This window comes from Amblyomma maculatum, chromosome 9 (assembly GCF_055883805.1).
Source record: "Amblyomma maculatum isolate TAMU_Amacu chromosome 9, ASM5588380v1, whole genome shotgun sequence".
In the NCBI taxonomy this organism is placed as follows: Eukaryota; Metazoa; Arthropoda; class Arachnida; order Ixodida; family Ixodidae; genus Amblyomma; species Amblyomma maculatum.
In genome coordinates, this window is record NC_139352.1 from 47,132,399 (window position 1) to 47,148,784 (window position 16,386).

The 16,386-nt window shown below is 45.8% G+C and overlaps 1 long non-coding RNA gene across 1 annotated transcript in view; it reads left to right on the forward strand.

The window, feature by feature from the left end:
- Positions 1 to 326: 326 nt before the first annotated feature.
- The window catches only part of LOC146178992 (uncharacterized), a 45,265-nt gene continuing 29,205 nt past the window's right edge, over positions 327 to 16,386 (forward strand). The window contains exon 1 of the long non-coding RNA XR_014700906.1: positions 327 to 459. This is a non-coding gene — a long non-coding RNA (uncharacterized LOC146178992). The remainder of the gene's footprint in view (positions 460 to 16,386) is intronic.

A 16,386-nucleotide genomic window follows, 5' to 3' on the forward strand; every position in this document is an offset into this window, starting at 1 on the left:
TGTCCCTTCTTTTAAAAGGGCGGCTATGGTCATCTAGTATAGTGCAGTTTTATATCCCAGTAAATAATACTAGAACTAATAACTTTATTTACGAAGTTTGAGCGTCGTAGACGCCTTCTTTGTCCCGTATTAGCGGCAACAGTCGAGATCGTAAAGCTACTCCATCCAGCGGCAACCGCCTTGTTAAAATGCTTCTTTGAACTAATGAGCCGACCAAGGCCTCCATCTCATCCACCGTGCCGGCTACGTCAACCTGCCGGCACAGTGAATTAACAATGCTCGAACTTTCTGGCCGCAAATGTCGCCTTGAATTCAGACAGCCACGGCTTCTAATGACTTGCAGAGTGTCGTTCAGTGAAGGTCAGGTTCTTGCTCCGCAGGCACCTTTATCGCAACCACCGAGGTCTACAGCGGTGACAATCACAGCGTGGAAGACACGTAGCGAAGGCCGTTGCTATGGTGACACATTGCAAATGTACCGCGGAATCTTGTCTCGGCCGCGAATACTGCATGTGGCCACCTATATCTCGAAGAGCGCGTACACATTGAAAGTAGTGCGAATATTCACTGCGTTGAATGTAGTATCATCATCATCATCATCATCATCATCATCATCATCATCATCATCATCATCAGCCTGACTATACCCACTGCAGGGCGAAGGCCTCTCCCATATTTCTCCAATTAACCCGGTTCTGTGCTAGCTGCATCCACTTGACCCCTGCGAACTTCTTTATCTCATCCGTCCACCTAACTTTCTGCCGCCCCCTGCTACGCTTTCCTTCCCTTGGAATCCAGTTTGTTACCCTAAGCGACCATCGGTTATCCTCTCTTCGCACTATACATGTCCTGACCATGTCCATTTCTTCTTCTTAATTTCCACTAGAATGTCGGTAACTTGAGTTATTTCTCTGACCCACTCTGCACGCTTCCTATCTTTTAATGTTACCCCTACCATTTTTTGTTCCATAGCCCTCTGGGTTGTCCTCAACTTAGGTAGAACCCTTTTGGTTAGCCTCCACGTTTCAGCGCCATAGGTGAGTACAGGTAAGATGCAACTGTTATATACTTTCCTCTTAAGCGATACCGGTAAGCTGCTAGACATAATCTGCGAGTGCTTGCCAAATGCGCTCCATACCAATCTTATTCTTCTTGTTATTTCTTTTTTATGGTCCGGATCTGCGGTTACTACCTGTCCTAAGTAGACATATTCGCCTACTATTTCCAGTACTTCGCTACCTAATGTAAACTGCTGTTCCTTCCCGAGGCTGTTGAACATTACCTTAGTCTTCTGCATATTGATTTTCAAGCCTACCTTTCTACTTTTCCTGTCTAGGTCATCAATCATTATTTGTAGTTCATCTGCCGAGTTGCTTAGCAAGGCAATGTCAGTATGTGGTTATTTTATTATCAATCAATCACGTCTTTATTTCCTTTAAAAGGAGGAGTACGGGACTAAAAGCTCGGAGAGCTTGACGAGGTCCCGACCCCTTACAAGTCAGCAAACAGCAAGATGACGGCCAGTCATACATCAAATTTACAAAAATAGACAAGTAGCAAAGAGCATGGAACAATACACACTGCAAGTGGCAAACACAAGAAAAACAAATAAACGAAAATGCCGGCACAAATAATTTTAACAATAAAATAGAAGCTGTCGATTAGAATGCGAACAAAATGAAATCCATTATTTTAGTTCTGCAAAAAAAGCAAGTTGGCAAAAACATTTGATGATACCCTTTTGGTGACAGGTAGGATCAAACTCCTGCCGGTTCAGTAAGTTTAGCAGCGAGGGTAGCTAAGATAAAGATTGGTGACCATAACATGTTCTAGGTGTGGGCACAAGCCACATTTCTTTATATCAGGTCTGACGATCGCTTGCGTTCACATGTAATTTTGCAAGACGAATTGCATAATCCCTGTAAAAAGAAGGAAAAGGTGTTTGCCAGCCCCGGTATCTGCTATATCTGGTACCTGAAGCACCTGAACTGGGGCGGCGGAAATAAAGGGATAGTGAGGAAGCGGTAGATTAAATCAAAGAGGTGAGCTAGAGGGAGAAAGGACAGGGTAGGTAAAAATAAAAATAAAGACAAATGTATACACCATGGCACAGTTGCACGTAGCCCAATGTAATGTTGTGGACAGGGCTATAGTGAAATTCCGCATCGGCGATTAGCGAAAGATACGTTTTAGGCTAACCTCACCACGTTCTTGTTTTTAATGATGAACAAAGCTCGCACTATACCAGTAGCTAATGGCTTCTCGTAACCAGCTTGCTAATGCCCCGAATCACTAGCCACGATTGAAATAGTTTTTTTGTTTGTTTCCTGGGGACAACATTTTTTACGGTGGACAATAGCTGCTGGCGGGAGTGAACGCAAAGTAAATGGGGCTGGTGGTATAGCAAGTTGAATCTCAGTCGAGAACAGGAATCCTTCTTTTTTTCTGAAATCTGCTCCTAGTCTTAGCGTAACGAATGGGAGAACAGGTGTTAACTAGTAGGTCCGAGGCCTCGCGAGAGGTTTTTCAGCCCCACGGCCGGAGTTAAATTTTTCTCATTAAGAAAAAATTGATGTATTAGAAAATATGTCATCGACATTGTCTTATAGTGCAAAGGAACGGATAAGGATGGATTAAAGATCATGCTCGGAATGCAATATGGCAAGAAGATACACATTTTCCTTTCAGTGCCTTAGGATAGCACTACGATTTCAATCCGGTGATAAGCTGTTGTTTGCGCATTTGGGTAACTCGCATAATTAAATAAAATCAATATAGTCAAATTGGGCGCCGAGCCTTCGAACTCAGGCGCAACGTGAACGGGTCAGCTTCGCTGGCAACAACACTAGTTCACTAAGGTATACGTCCGCGCAGAGTATCAAACCTTCGTGTTTAACTGCTATATTGTTGTGCGGTGCATGTTGTCGTTTTTGTCAGCTGTAGCTTCCATTCGTGGGCTGTGGATTCAGAGCATACCGCTATCGTGTTTTCCTTCAAATATTTTTAAGCGGTGCCAAGTTCCAACATATTTTATTGCGCTAGCACCTGGGTCCCCAGTCCCACATTTCACTGATCTTTGCCTGAAGCCTTGCGTTGTAACCCTATATAGCCTCGACATTTACAGGTAGAAAAAAAAAAAAAAAGACGTTTTTCCCGGCAGTGTTAAAGAGCTGGAAATGTCGGTTACTGCCGTTTACTAAGGTTGAGGAGTTTCACGCATCTATATTGGTTTCCTCATGCCACCTCCTTATTTCGGTGCACACGGCTCCAGGAGAAGGTCCCCGATCTAATTTTGGAAGCTCTACACGATATGGGCGCGGAATGTTTCTCCGATAATGGTGCTGAGGTAGCACTCAAGGTAATTCAGTACACAGATTGAGCTAGCACCAAAATGGCACTTTAGAGTAAGGCTTTCTTCGCTACACCATTTCAGAAAGGTTTTGCATAGATTCGCTTATTACATTTACCTGATTACGTTGCTTAGGCCCAACCAAATTAAGTTATAAGCCGTTTCTCGGGATTTATAGTCTCTTAGCCTGTCAGCCTAACCACGCTCACTGAAGAAAGAAGTTGCATCCAATATATTGTGGTTTAATGTGAAGTGTAACTAAGGGGGGGGGGGGGGGGGTGCCTGGAAGGATTGAAGCACGTCCGATAGAGGGAGCGGTTAGCAGCGAATGAGAGAGAGAGAGAAAGAGAGAGAGAGGAGGTTTTGAGCTAACTTTTTTGGGCGATCTGGGTGCGTGCATTGGAGAGAGATGCCTAGGAGAGAGTAGCATTTGCAGGATCCCATGGAAATTATACTAGTGCTGAGGAGGAAGAGGAGGACAAAATATTAATGAAGCCCAGTGCTAAGCGTCGGGATGTCTTGGACCAAGGCTACTAAAACCGACTGGTCCATCAGCTGGTCCGAGGCTAGCCGCGCTCGCCACGTTAGCGGAAGAGGGTGCGAAAAATGAGGGGACTTCATTGCGACTGGGCAGGAGAAAATGCGGTGTTCGAAATTGGCATAGTTTTCCGGGTTGATTGACTTGCTTCCTGTCGAGAAGGGCTACGTCACCGGAGGATCACAGGTGCTGGCCGGTGACTGCGATTCCGCCCAGAATCAAATATCTGTTTAACCGTGACTACTTCGGTTCTAAAGGAGAGAGAAACATAAAGAGTTTTTTTCCCGTAGGTCATTACGGAGGCCGTGGTAGTTTAAGTTCCAGTGCGCTATTAACGGTGACCACGACGTCATCCTTCAGAGGGACTCCGTTCTACGTGGTATCATTGTATCTGACCCCGCCGTCGAAACTGCCCGGTGGGGAAATGCACCGTTCATAGGCTGTTAGAATCCCATTAGCGAAGAATGACGCCGACAGAGCATCAGGCCTTCTAACGCTAAGCCTCCCTTTGGCCGGATAAACTTTGGTTTTGCATCCGCTCTTCTCTCAGCGGGCCACGTTTGGGAGGTTGGAGCGGCAAGTTTTTGCTATTTCTTTTCTGTTTTCGAGTGACGCTTAAGACATTAGCAAACATCAATCTTTACGTGGAATCCTCCTGCACGCGCTAAATAATTCATAGTGCAAATTATTGTTCCAAGTACAGTCTCGACTGGAGAGTTGTAGCTATAATGTCATAAGTAGAATTGAAGCCATTTGAAGCGTAAAACTTTGAAGACCTTCAAAACAAAAAATTCGATGAACAAGGACACCGCACTGAATGCGTCTGAGCTTTCAGAAGCCTGGTTAGCCAAAAAATACATTAACGTTTATCTCTTTTATATTAACTAGTGGTGCGGACGTTTTAACACGTACGCGTTAAAAGCCCAAGTCAAGAACCAAACCACTGCGCTATATATATATATATATATATATATATACATATATACGTCATCTCCTAGCTGTCAAGGCCGGAATGCAGCAAAGCAGAGAGGGAGAAGTCCCAATTTCCACTTAAAGGTGATAAAAGGGAGAGACCATTAAAAGGAGGTCACGGAACGCCTCTTGAAAATCGATTAAACAAATTTCTTGTAGAATTAATGGAGTCTAATGATATCTATGAATGGCTCAGTAAAGGGCGATGGGAAGTTATTTAGCAGTTCGCTTAGAAAACTTCAGAAAAAAAACTTTCGATGAGCAAAGGAAAACACGGCGCCGTGATGATACGCTGAGAATACAAGAGGTATAAGAGAAGCGATTAAAATCAACGGTAAGGCCTAATGCTAAACGCACAGCCATTGGAAAGTGATCAGTGACCAAGTAACTTACAGTCAGCTGGCCGATCTCTGTCCGAAGCCTCCAGGCTAGTGCAGCAGCTAGGTTCATGCAACACGCGAAGAATCAAAATTTTCGCTCCGGGCCGCTTCTCGGTGAAGTTGAAGTTATTCTGCCAAACGAAGAAAGCTTAACATGACCACCAACGTGCGCTAGCTTCGGACCAGTGTGGGATAGTTTCTATAAGAACGGATTTGGAGGGAGTCGTGCCCAGCCTGGTCGTCAGGCGTAGCCACGGAGTAAGCGGGGTCATCCGGATTGTCTGCGGCGGAACGCCAGCTTCGAAGAAACGAGCAACGGCAAGGAAGTAAATTGCAACCTGAGCCGAATGACCTCGTATATGTGCTTAATGGAAGGATGCATGAAAAAAATAACGGTGGAAGTGGGCATTACGATGAAGGAAAGGGTTCAAGTGATCAGGTGGAAGCCCTTATCGCAACGAACAAAACAACAAACTAAAGAACTGCTGAACCAAGTCAACGCCACGCCTACACGTGTCGCATCCAATTCGCATCTCGCCTAACGAAGCTAAATCGGGCGTCTTGTTTTGTTTTGTTTTACTTAAAGAAATTGTTTCTTCAGTTTCATTATCTTCATTGCTTATATTTATACGTAAGTATATTGAATCTTTCACCTGACACTTGAAAGTTTTCCCACAGAGCTGTCTTGAACGGGCTTCTGCAATGATCTCTGCACAGGCTCGTTCTTGCGTACTGTTCTTTTCTTTTTTTTTTTTTTTTTTTTTGTCTCCAAGTCGACAGAGAGATTGAAAGCAATGTCGTATCATTGCCTCTCAGTACGCCAAGCCGTAATGAGCGTCACACTATAACCAAACACTGAGCGCCATGAATACGCCGAATGTAAAGCTGGGACACCTGAGAAAATCTGGTGATAATTCAGAGCATTACATAGCTGCCGGGATTATAAGGCACTCTATTAGCGTTGTGTTTTCGCCTAAATTGAGCCACATAATGACATGCGCGTTCAATCACACACAAAATCTGAAATCATAGTGGGAATAACAGCTTATAATACGACGCTTTCAGCAGTTATTTGCGCCAAAACATCAGAGATAAGCTCGTTACCCGCTATGGCGAGCTGGACGTAATCCGTGTCGGCACAAATGCTAGGCTGCGGGCGCTGTAGGCATATTTGAACAAGCCAAAGAAGGAGGATAGAACACACTTTATTCACATCTTTTTTCACCCGCTGAGTGCTGAAAGCTTTCCGAACATGCCTTAGAGCGGAAAGTGAAGAAAGAAAATGTTCGGGGACCCTATATAGTGAGTAGTTGCTTAATGGCTTTTCGACAGATTTTTCATCACAAGAACCACTCTAATTCCCTCTACAGTATATACGTGCAGAAAATCATACGGCCACAGGGCCTAAAAGAAATTGCGAAGCTATCCGACTGCCGCGATTGCCGAGGGCAATATGCACTGAGTACAAGTTATAAACTCCGAAATGGTTGATAAGCGTGGTGGTGGTAGCAGTTTTTCAAAAATACTACTCAAAAAGGAAGTAAGAATGTTGCCGACCACGGCAATTGCTACTTAATATCTTAAGCCCCCCTTCGAGTTGCGGCTGGCGGGAAAGAAAAAGAAAAAGAAAAGGGAGAGGGGGCGAGGAGAAGTGCCCGGAACCGAAATCAACGAGAGAGATGATGGTGCCTAAATGTACAGACCGAGGACTGAAAATCTTGGACAACACTTTGTAGTGCTTCTGAAGTTAACGACGACGGATGGCGACAACTTTCATGGAGGTCTCTTAAGAGAGAGAGAGAGAATAGAATAGAATAAAATAAAAAGGCAGGGAGGTTAACTAGGCGATGCCCAGTAGGCTACCCTACAAGTGAGGAAGGGAACAAAGGGAGAAAAAGGAAAGAACGAGCACCAAGGAAAGGATTCTGCCACATTTCATGAGATCTGTAGTAAAAGGGTGTAGAGCAGCCCCGAGCCCTTTAAGAACTTCAGTAGCACCTTCACTGGTGAATATGTGCCAAGCTTATTGAAGAGGCCACAAGAAACGGTCGGGATTAGAAGTGGATTTTCGTTAATATAACTTAATACTGCGTGCTCGTTGCAGGCCAGTTGGCGGGACATCACAAGCAGCAAATCTGCAGAAACGACCAGGAAGAGGAAATGAGGCAACACAGGGCAAATAGTATAGGATCAGAGAGCTCATGCTGATTAAGAGAGGACTGCTTCGCCGGCCCTTATCCCATCTGCCACAACTTTAAGCGAGATTTCAATAAACGTACCAGCTAAAATGCAACGAAAGCGTTGGTGTACACTATAGTGAGGCGCAACGGCCGCGAGAGCGACGAACAATAACGCAAAGGCTCGTCTTAACGCTTTCTTGCCACCTTTGTGCTTTCTGTTTTAGCAAACATAAAAATATGAGGCACGTTAGGACGATGTATAGTTACTGCAGGCTACACGCAACCAGTGAGTCCAGTGGCGACTGATTTGAAAACAGATGGCGGAGGCATCCGAGTCGGCATTGAGCAATGCTTCAAATCGCCTATACTCGGCTCTCCGCGTCAAGCGCCGTCGACAGTCCAGACATGGCGCAATTCGATCCCGGTATATTATCCCACTGTTAGATTAAAAAAGCACGTACCCTTCTTCTGCATGCAGTGCATTCTAGTGCCCGCTTGTGCATGGGGCATTTAACGAGGCAGCCAACACCACTACGGATACTGAAAACAAAACAAAAAAATGTTTGAGTGAAATAATATGTTATAGATGCAGCGCAGTATCGTTCAGGTTCGCGTCCTTACCGCAGTAATATGCGTAAGTGCTTCCAGGGGGCCGAGTGTGGGAATAAAGCTTGTGACATGCACAATCCTTTAGCGATCGACCCAAGAAAATACGCACTCACCAGGGAAAAACAATGAGGGGACACTTATTAAGCACTGACCCAGTACACGCGCTTCTCAAGGAAATACGACGTTCGCGTTGTGAGAAAATAAGAACATGCATCTGACAGGTGATAGTTCTCAGGTGAAATGGCCAGGAATTGACTAGTCATCGGCTGTCGTGACGTCATAAGACCTTAATATATGACCGAGTGCTCAGTCGAAAAGAAAAAAACAAAAGAATCTACACCTGACAGGTGATAGTAGTCAGGTGAAATGGCCAGTAACTGACTGGTCCGCGGCTGTTGTGACGTCATAATATCTTAATATATGACTGCCCAGTCGAAAAAAAGAAAAGGGAACCTACAGAAAGTGTTTGGTGTGATAACAGGATTTCTGTGCGGTTTTTGACAGTGGACTTGTGACGACTGAATTTTTTTCAGAATTCCGTGTAGTTACAACGGAAGAGCACTACAGAACTACAAGCTACAGAAAAGTACCGGAGAAAGCATAACAGAACTACATACAACTACTGCAGAACTGTAGCAGGTGCAATAGAAAAGTACGTCAGACATTTCGACAGAACTATAGAATATCTTGTAGCATTTTTGTCGTGGTTCTGTAGTATTTCTGGACTGAGTTGACTCGGCTTGTTCTTTTATTTATTTATTTATTATTATTAATTTTATATATATATATATATATATATATATATATATATATATATATATATATATATATATATATATATATATATATATATATATGGGACTCTTCGTCCCTTCGTCCCACGCAGCCACGTTCGTACGGTTTGGTTGTAGTGGGGCTTTATTTTATGTGGGGTGGTATTTCACATTATGAGGCAGCTGACGCCTAATTCATATATATTATGAGTATGTGCGAGATGACTGTGGCTCATGTCAAGTAGTTAGCGATAAAACGAAAAGCAGAGCGAATTACTGCGAAATAACTCTCGCAAGGGGGGAAGTAGACGAGAGCCATTAACTCTGTCGCGTCATAACCGTGAAGGCGAAGCTTAAGTGTCCACCAGTTTTTTTTTTTTTTTTTACCTCATATGACCACTGAAAGGAAAGCATGCACTGATTCAAGGTTTGACATGAGCAGCGGGACTTGGATATTCGCCCTTTGAAACTGTCTACGAATAGTTTAGTTTAGTAGAAAATGGTGAATCAGGCCGGATGCAGTTCGGCTGCGCATTGATGAACTGCATGCAGCTGTGGTTTTGTGCTTCAGAGTATATAAAGCTCGTTTTAGCACCTGAGCATCGCGTTTAGAAAACTTCCTCTTTCCGCAGAAACTTGCTGTTCTTTGAAGTTGCTCGTCCGTTCTTTCGATATGCTGACTTGATCTGGAGAGAAATAGGGAGAAAAAAAAACTTTTATTTGAAAAACAGAGAAAGATGGGCACGAAAGCCCTCAAGCACTCGCACAGCCTCACTACACTCTAACGTATTTACATGTCCCTATACGGCCCATGATGCCAGCAACTTGGTCCGTTGCGATCTTCTGAACCTGGTCCTGGAGGCATGGCAGCGTAACGTCGTGCTTTTGACATGCTTAAAAACTTGCTGTCATGGCCTCACATGCCCCAACAACCTGTGCTCCCACGATATATATTTTCTGAATTCCAATCAATCTACTTCCGACCGTTCTACTTTCAGTGGTTGTGAGTTCGAATTCAGGATGAGGAGGAATTTTTTCAACTAACAAGCTTATGAGAAAACTGCATAGCTTTCTATTGTAGCCCAATGGCTGCGCTTGAGTGATTTGCTGATTAGTAATCAATACTTTGCTATAAACCTACTTCAACTTCGAGGATTCTTCTAAACATTTCAAGGATGATAACTAATCTTTTGGATTATTGGCTTTAACGTGACTCAGACTATGAGAGACGCCATAGTGAAGGGGCCCAGAAATTTTGACCACCTGGGGTTCTTTAACGTGCACTGACATCGCACAGCACATGAGTGACTTGTTTTTCGCCTCCATCGAAAAGCGGCCGCCGCGGCCGGGTTACAATCCAGAAGTCTTGGGCACAGTAGTCGTGGGCCCCACTGCACTACGCGCGGCGGGGCGGACAACAACTAACGACCGCTTCTAACCTATCCTTATCAAACGGCGCTGAAACGGACGCACACGTCAGCATCAAATTTGGCGCACTGTAAATTGTTCAAGTTTCTTTTTCCAACTCCCATAAATGCAGAACTAGTGCTGTGGGGCAAATATGGCGAGCCGAGCATATTTGGTGCGCAGTGTGTAACACTGTGGTGTTCGTACATCGCAGAGCTACAGAGTCAGGAAGGGGAGTCCACAAAGCCCGCCTCTGTGGCTAGGGGAAACCAGCACTGCTCGTAAAAGAAGCCCATCCCATCACTGTAACGGGATGAGTGCAGTAAAGATGTAAGGAAGTATAGTAGGCTCAACTAGAATTTGATGAGCTTGCGTGGCCCGACCAGAAATGACACGCGATCCGTGCTTGGCTCACCGGCCGCTTGTGCATGGAGTGGGCTACTAGCTAAAGGTCCCCTTGGCTTTTCTTTCAAAATTCATGTCTTCCCATTTCAGTATGAAATATACGTTAAGCTTCAGCCATGAATAGGTGTCATATCGCAAGTCTTACTTCGGGAGAAAGGGGGAGGGGGGGGGGGGGACGTGAAGCACTACGAGCTCCCCCTCTCCTCTCAGGAAGCCCCTGGGTAATAAGTGGATGGGTGGGCACTGGTCTTGTCTGTTAAGATCCCATCGGCGCGGTCTATAGATGTCACAATATCCTTGATTTGGTTTAGCTAATCGCCTTAACCGACAAAAATTCGGTTCAACTGACCGCCATTCTCTTGGTTTATTGTTCAGTAGACAGTCGTCGCTGTTCCCGTCATTCAGGTATTCTCGACGGCATTTGACTTTTTTCTTTTTTTCACCAAAGCAGGCTCTTGCCACAGGAGCCGTGAAGAGCCAAACCTTGGCATCTCCTAGTGAGCAGGGGCGAAAGACGTCATTCCCGGCCGATAAGGTGCATTATGTTCGGGAACAGCGGAGATGCAGCCGACATTCGATACCCAGATTTCGTAGTATACATAACGCCCATATCTCAAGAGCATCTGATTTCTTTCACACTCTCCGAAACAAGGCGCCAGGCCGACGCTCTGACATTTGCTTTCGTCGGTGGCCCTTTCTCAGAGCCGGCCGGCATCAGCAGTGCGTGACAGGTTGGATGCCGAGTTCTCAGGAGCATTATGAAAGTAGAGGGGGGGGGGGGGGGGGGGGTAACACTTAAGCTCTGCCTTTATGACGCGACTGTATTAATGGAGCTCCCTCTTTCCCTTGAGGATGTCCTTCACTCACGTACATGCAATTGCTACTACTTTAATTAGTAACCGCCCCGCCGTGGTAGTGCAGTGGTCAGGGCGCTCGACTACTGTGCCCAAGGGGGATCTAATCCCGGCTTCGGCGGCCGTTTTTCTATGGAGACGAAAAGCAAGGCGCCCGTGTGCTGTGTGATGTCAGTGCACGTTAAAGAAGCCCAGGTGGACGAAATTTCTGGAGTCCTCCACTACGGCGTCTCTCATAGTCTGAGTCGCCAGGTAATACCCGGTTAGCTATCCACTGCATTAGGGTGGGACTAGTGGGGAACTAAAGATAAGAGAGATGGAAAGTTCAGTTCTCGGTTTGAAGCGAGGCTATGTTGTTAGCAGTGATGACGTTCGCGCTGTGTTAGGCGGTCGCGATCACAAGTGACGAGCTTTTAGGCGATGAATTGGACGCACGATCGATTGTGGCATCATTAATGATGATCACGTGATTGTGACATCACTTACTGCGAGCAGCGGGTTTTCGTGCAAACATTTAATAGGGGACAGTAGAGTTTCTTTCCTTGTCTCTTCTTCTTATTGATTGGTATTGGGCGCGAAAGATGACGAGGAAGACTCTGACGTTGACAAATGAACTTTGTATCAGAACAGTATGGTTACAGTGAAGACGGACAAATTTTCAGTTTACCAATTATATGGAGCCGCCTGAGCTCTCTCTTTCAGAAGCTCACGGTGAGTACTCTTAGATTACCGACAACATCTCTTGTTAAACACTGGGCTTGTCGCCGATTAGGCAGGCCCTCTCGTAGGTGGTGGATGGTGGTGGAAAGCATTTCATGGCCGGCATACTGCTGCCGCAAGAATAGACTGTACGTCGCCGCTTGGATAGGCGGGCACATCGTTCTTCCAGTGGATCCCACATCACCCGGTAATAAAAAACCAAGTGAAATACTAAACTGCATTCAACGCTGGTATCACGTGACCAGACAAAATACAAAAGGAAGAAAACGCAACAATCGTGTCTGCGCTATAGCACACGTGAACTGGCAAAAACACGAGGCAAGAAAAGCGAAACTAAACCGCATACGCGCACAGACTTCACGCGGTCCAATACAACACAGTTGCTGAAAGCGCAAACAAACGATTAGATGACAGCTTCTACCTCTGCACTTCATCGCGGCGCGGGCTAACCCAGGCCGAAGTATACGCGTCAAAACAGAATGGCCCTCTTCCTTCCGTTACCCACGAACAGTGCTGCACGACAGGAACTGATTTGAAGAGAACGAAACCATCTCCGAGCAGCCATTTAGACCCTGTCAGCTGAAGCCAATAACGGGCGAAGATTTAGATCTTCCCTGCTCGGCGCGTTACTTATGGGACGACACTGATGTAACCGTAAGTCGGCAGAAAGGGAGACGAAAAGAGACGGTTGCCCGGAAAGCGCGGTGTTTACACTTAATACGCGGTTCATGTCCTTGGCCTCGCCCGCGAGCCAGGGGTGCCGTTTCTAACGCGATGTCTTCGTGGGATTCGTACCCTCGACCGTCTAGTAATGTACGTTTTCGGCGAACGAGGAAGGGGAGGAGGAGTGGCACAGGCACGGAACCGTTACCGCGAACTCGCCGCTTACCGTAGAACACGCACTCTGACAGGACCGAGTTCACACTTCCACTGCGTTATATATGTGCCGTGTCGTAAATATGCCCAGCCCCTCGGCGCGAGGTTTGAACGACGCGAACACGACGACATATGGTTTGCAGGCCGATGGGAACACGTATTTCAGCTGATACGTGATGATCTCGAGGTCGGTGGCTCTAAGGGGACTCAATAAAATAATAACAAAACCTAATGTTTTTTTTTTGTTTTTTTTTTTTTTTCGTTTTGCAGGTACTTCGCTTCTCTTCATTTACAGTCATCGTGAACTGCTGAGTCATTACGGAATGCCCCCATGTCTATGCGACACTTACTGCTTGTTCCCCTTCAAATTACGTTAATAAGACCATTTTTGCAGTTCCTGCTGTTCGCAATATGGCTTTAGCTCACAAAAGACGCACTAACGTAACCTCATGCTACCGACTAGCTGGGTGGCTGCGACGCATATCCGGCTTGTTCGTCACGCAATGCTAAAACTTCCTATTAGTATCAACAGTTCCGTTTTTCCGTCAAGCGATTAAACGAGCTAGCCCTGAATCCGTCCATCAACCCTGCAAGTGCACTTGTTACTTCATCACCCCTCCCCCCATCGTTCCTACTTTTCTTCGGCGGCCTTTTTGGGCGGTAAATCATTTTTGAGGTTGCTGTCGATCGCTCTGCCTCAGTGCCCCTCTTAAGACACGTGCCAGGTCCGGTTCGTAGACCGTCCGGTCAGCGAGTCGCCACCTCCTCCTCCTTGCGTGGCCGAGGAGGAACGAACCCCTTTGAGCACGCGTTCGAGGGCCGCGCCCGCCACCGCATGCCGACTCCTCCCGGTCAACGGGCCTGAATGCTGCCGGCGCAGGAATGGGCGGTGGCGGAGGCCGTGTCGCAATTTCGTATTCCTCGTATAACGGGGACAGGGACTTAGCCGCAAACGGCTTTGCCATGGTGCAGTCTTTGCGAAAAGTGTCCGGTACGGATGGTTTCGCTTACAGTTCGAGCCTCGTAGCAGCACCGCTCACATCGCCCTGATTATGGAAGCATTGGGAGAGCCTCGTTGAAGTCAATTGACACTTAGAAAAATGGGTAGAATGAACGCGGACAAGCACCACCGTCTCGGGTCAGTAGCCACATAGACGCGGCGACGTTCAAACGACGTATACGGAGTATATATGTTTCAAGCGCGCGTGTATTCATTTACACGCGCGGTGCGGGTCCCATGGTTGGATGAGTCGTCACACCAGCGTGTTGTGCAATGAAGGGGACCAAGGTAAATCTGGATGAGAATGGGAGACACCCTGCAGTTTTACGCCACTGGTCTGTCGACAGAGCTCCAATTATCTGTCAGCTGCTCCTGCTGCTCCGACTGCACCTCTGCGATGACACTGGCAGCACCCGGTGTCTTTCTGAGATAGCGGTGATTGTTGCCAGGTGTCGCATTTTTGTTGAAGCTGGGGATGATGGAGCGGGTTTTTTTTTTTTTTTTTTTTTGAAATCATAGCAGTAACAAAAGAAAAAGCTGTGGGAGAAAGTGGGCACCTGAACAGCCGCGGCGGAAAGAGGGAATAAAAGGGATGCACAACAGGGGGCCGGTAGTCAAGACGGTAAAAAGGCTGAGAAGAATGACCTAAGCGAGAGGAAAAATTTAAATTTACTTATGAGGACATTGTACAAGGAAGCAACTTCATGCAACGTGATTGCGATTTTCGGAGATCAGCTTGAGCTGCTAGCCGACCACAATAAATAATATAGGGCTCTGTGTATAAATCTAGGGATATTCTGCGGAACCATAGTACGCCTCAAGGAGTCATGAAACTGATGGAGAAAAATATAAAGAATGGAGGAGCCCGGGGAAGGTTCATTAATGTCGCGCATTTCTTTTTTGTGTTGTTGTTTTGATTCCCCTAATTTTGGTGGAAATGCCATATTTCACTCTGGTTTTGATGCGCTTGATAAGCCCGCTGTGCCTTTATGGGCAGGAAATGAGCAACTCCGGTGGTTTTTTTCATCATTTTCTGTTTTTCATTGAATTACATTCCTCGGCACGTCCTGACTCCAACACAAAAAACCGTCTTTCGAAATTCCAATTAGAAGTATTCGATTTGCTGTTTTTTCTTTTTTAAAAGAAAAACAGCAAATCGAAACCTAAACTGCTTTCACGGCCAGAAACGACGTCCCAGGTGACGAAATGGTGACGTCACACTCAGTATTAGAAAAACACTCGTACGTGCATTGGATGGTGAAAATAACATATGGAAATCATAAAGCATTGTATAAAATGTCTGAGGTAGTTCAATATAAGCCTCACAATTTCATAATCATGCGGAAAGTGGACAGTAACACCGGTATACTGTTTGTGACGTCAGAAACTCAGTGTTGCCGGCAGAAATAGTCTCAACTTAAGCCATGAAAACAGCATATTTTAAAGTCGTGTTGCGCGCGAACGGATTATCGTACGGCGCCCATATTTTGTAGAATGCGTCAGGACGGAGAGGAGAATATACAGTAAAATTTTTATTAGAATATTCGAATGTCAAAAAACCTCCGGAGTTGCCCTTTAACCGTGCTCTCGTTTAACTATCCTCTACTACATGCTACGTTAGGTAGGTACAACGCTCTTACAGGTTACAAGGCCTTGCATGCTCCCGCCGACTTCCTGTGCGCTTCGAGCGTTCGTTGTACTTCATGACTGTTTAGTGACTGTCTAGGCGGAACTCGCTTGACTCACGGAGTGTGCAGATCTTCGCGCGTAAAGCATGCAGTTTGTTTTAAGCGTTCCTAATCATTTGTTTGGTACGCGCAGTGAAAAAGAATCACTCAGATGTCTCATATTGTGTAAATGCGCAAAAACCGTTTGCCATTTTTCCTTCTTGTGGTTGTGATTTCAATCAATCCTGTTTCATCGGCCTCAGTAGCACATGTGCTTTGGTACAACTGGCTGTACCAAGGAGTCTAACACTTTAAAAGGCAACTCCGGAGGTATTTTGACATTCGAATATTCTAGTAAAAATTCTACCACAGGTCCTCCTCTCCATCCTGACGCATTCTACAAAATTTGGGCGCCGTACGATAATCCGTTCACGCACAACACGGCTTTAAAATACGCCGTTTTCATGGCTAAAGTTGAGACTATTTCTGCGGACAACACTGAGTTTCTAACGTCACAAACAGTATACCGGCGTTACTGTCCGCTTCTCGCGTGATTATGAAATTGTGAGGCTTATATTGAACTACCTCTGACATTTTATGCAGTGCGTCATGATTTCCATACTTTATTTTCACCATCCAACGCAAGTACGAGGGTT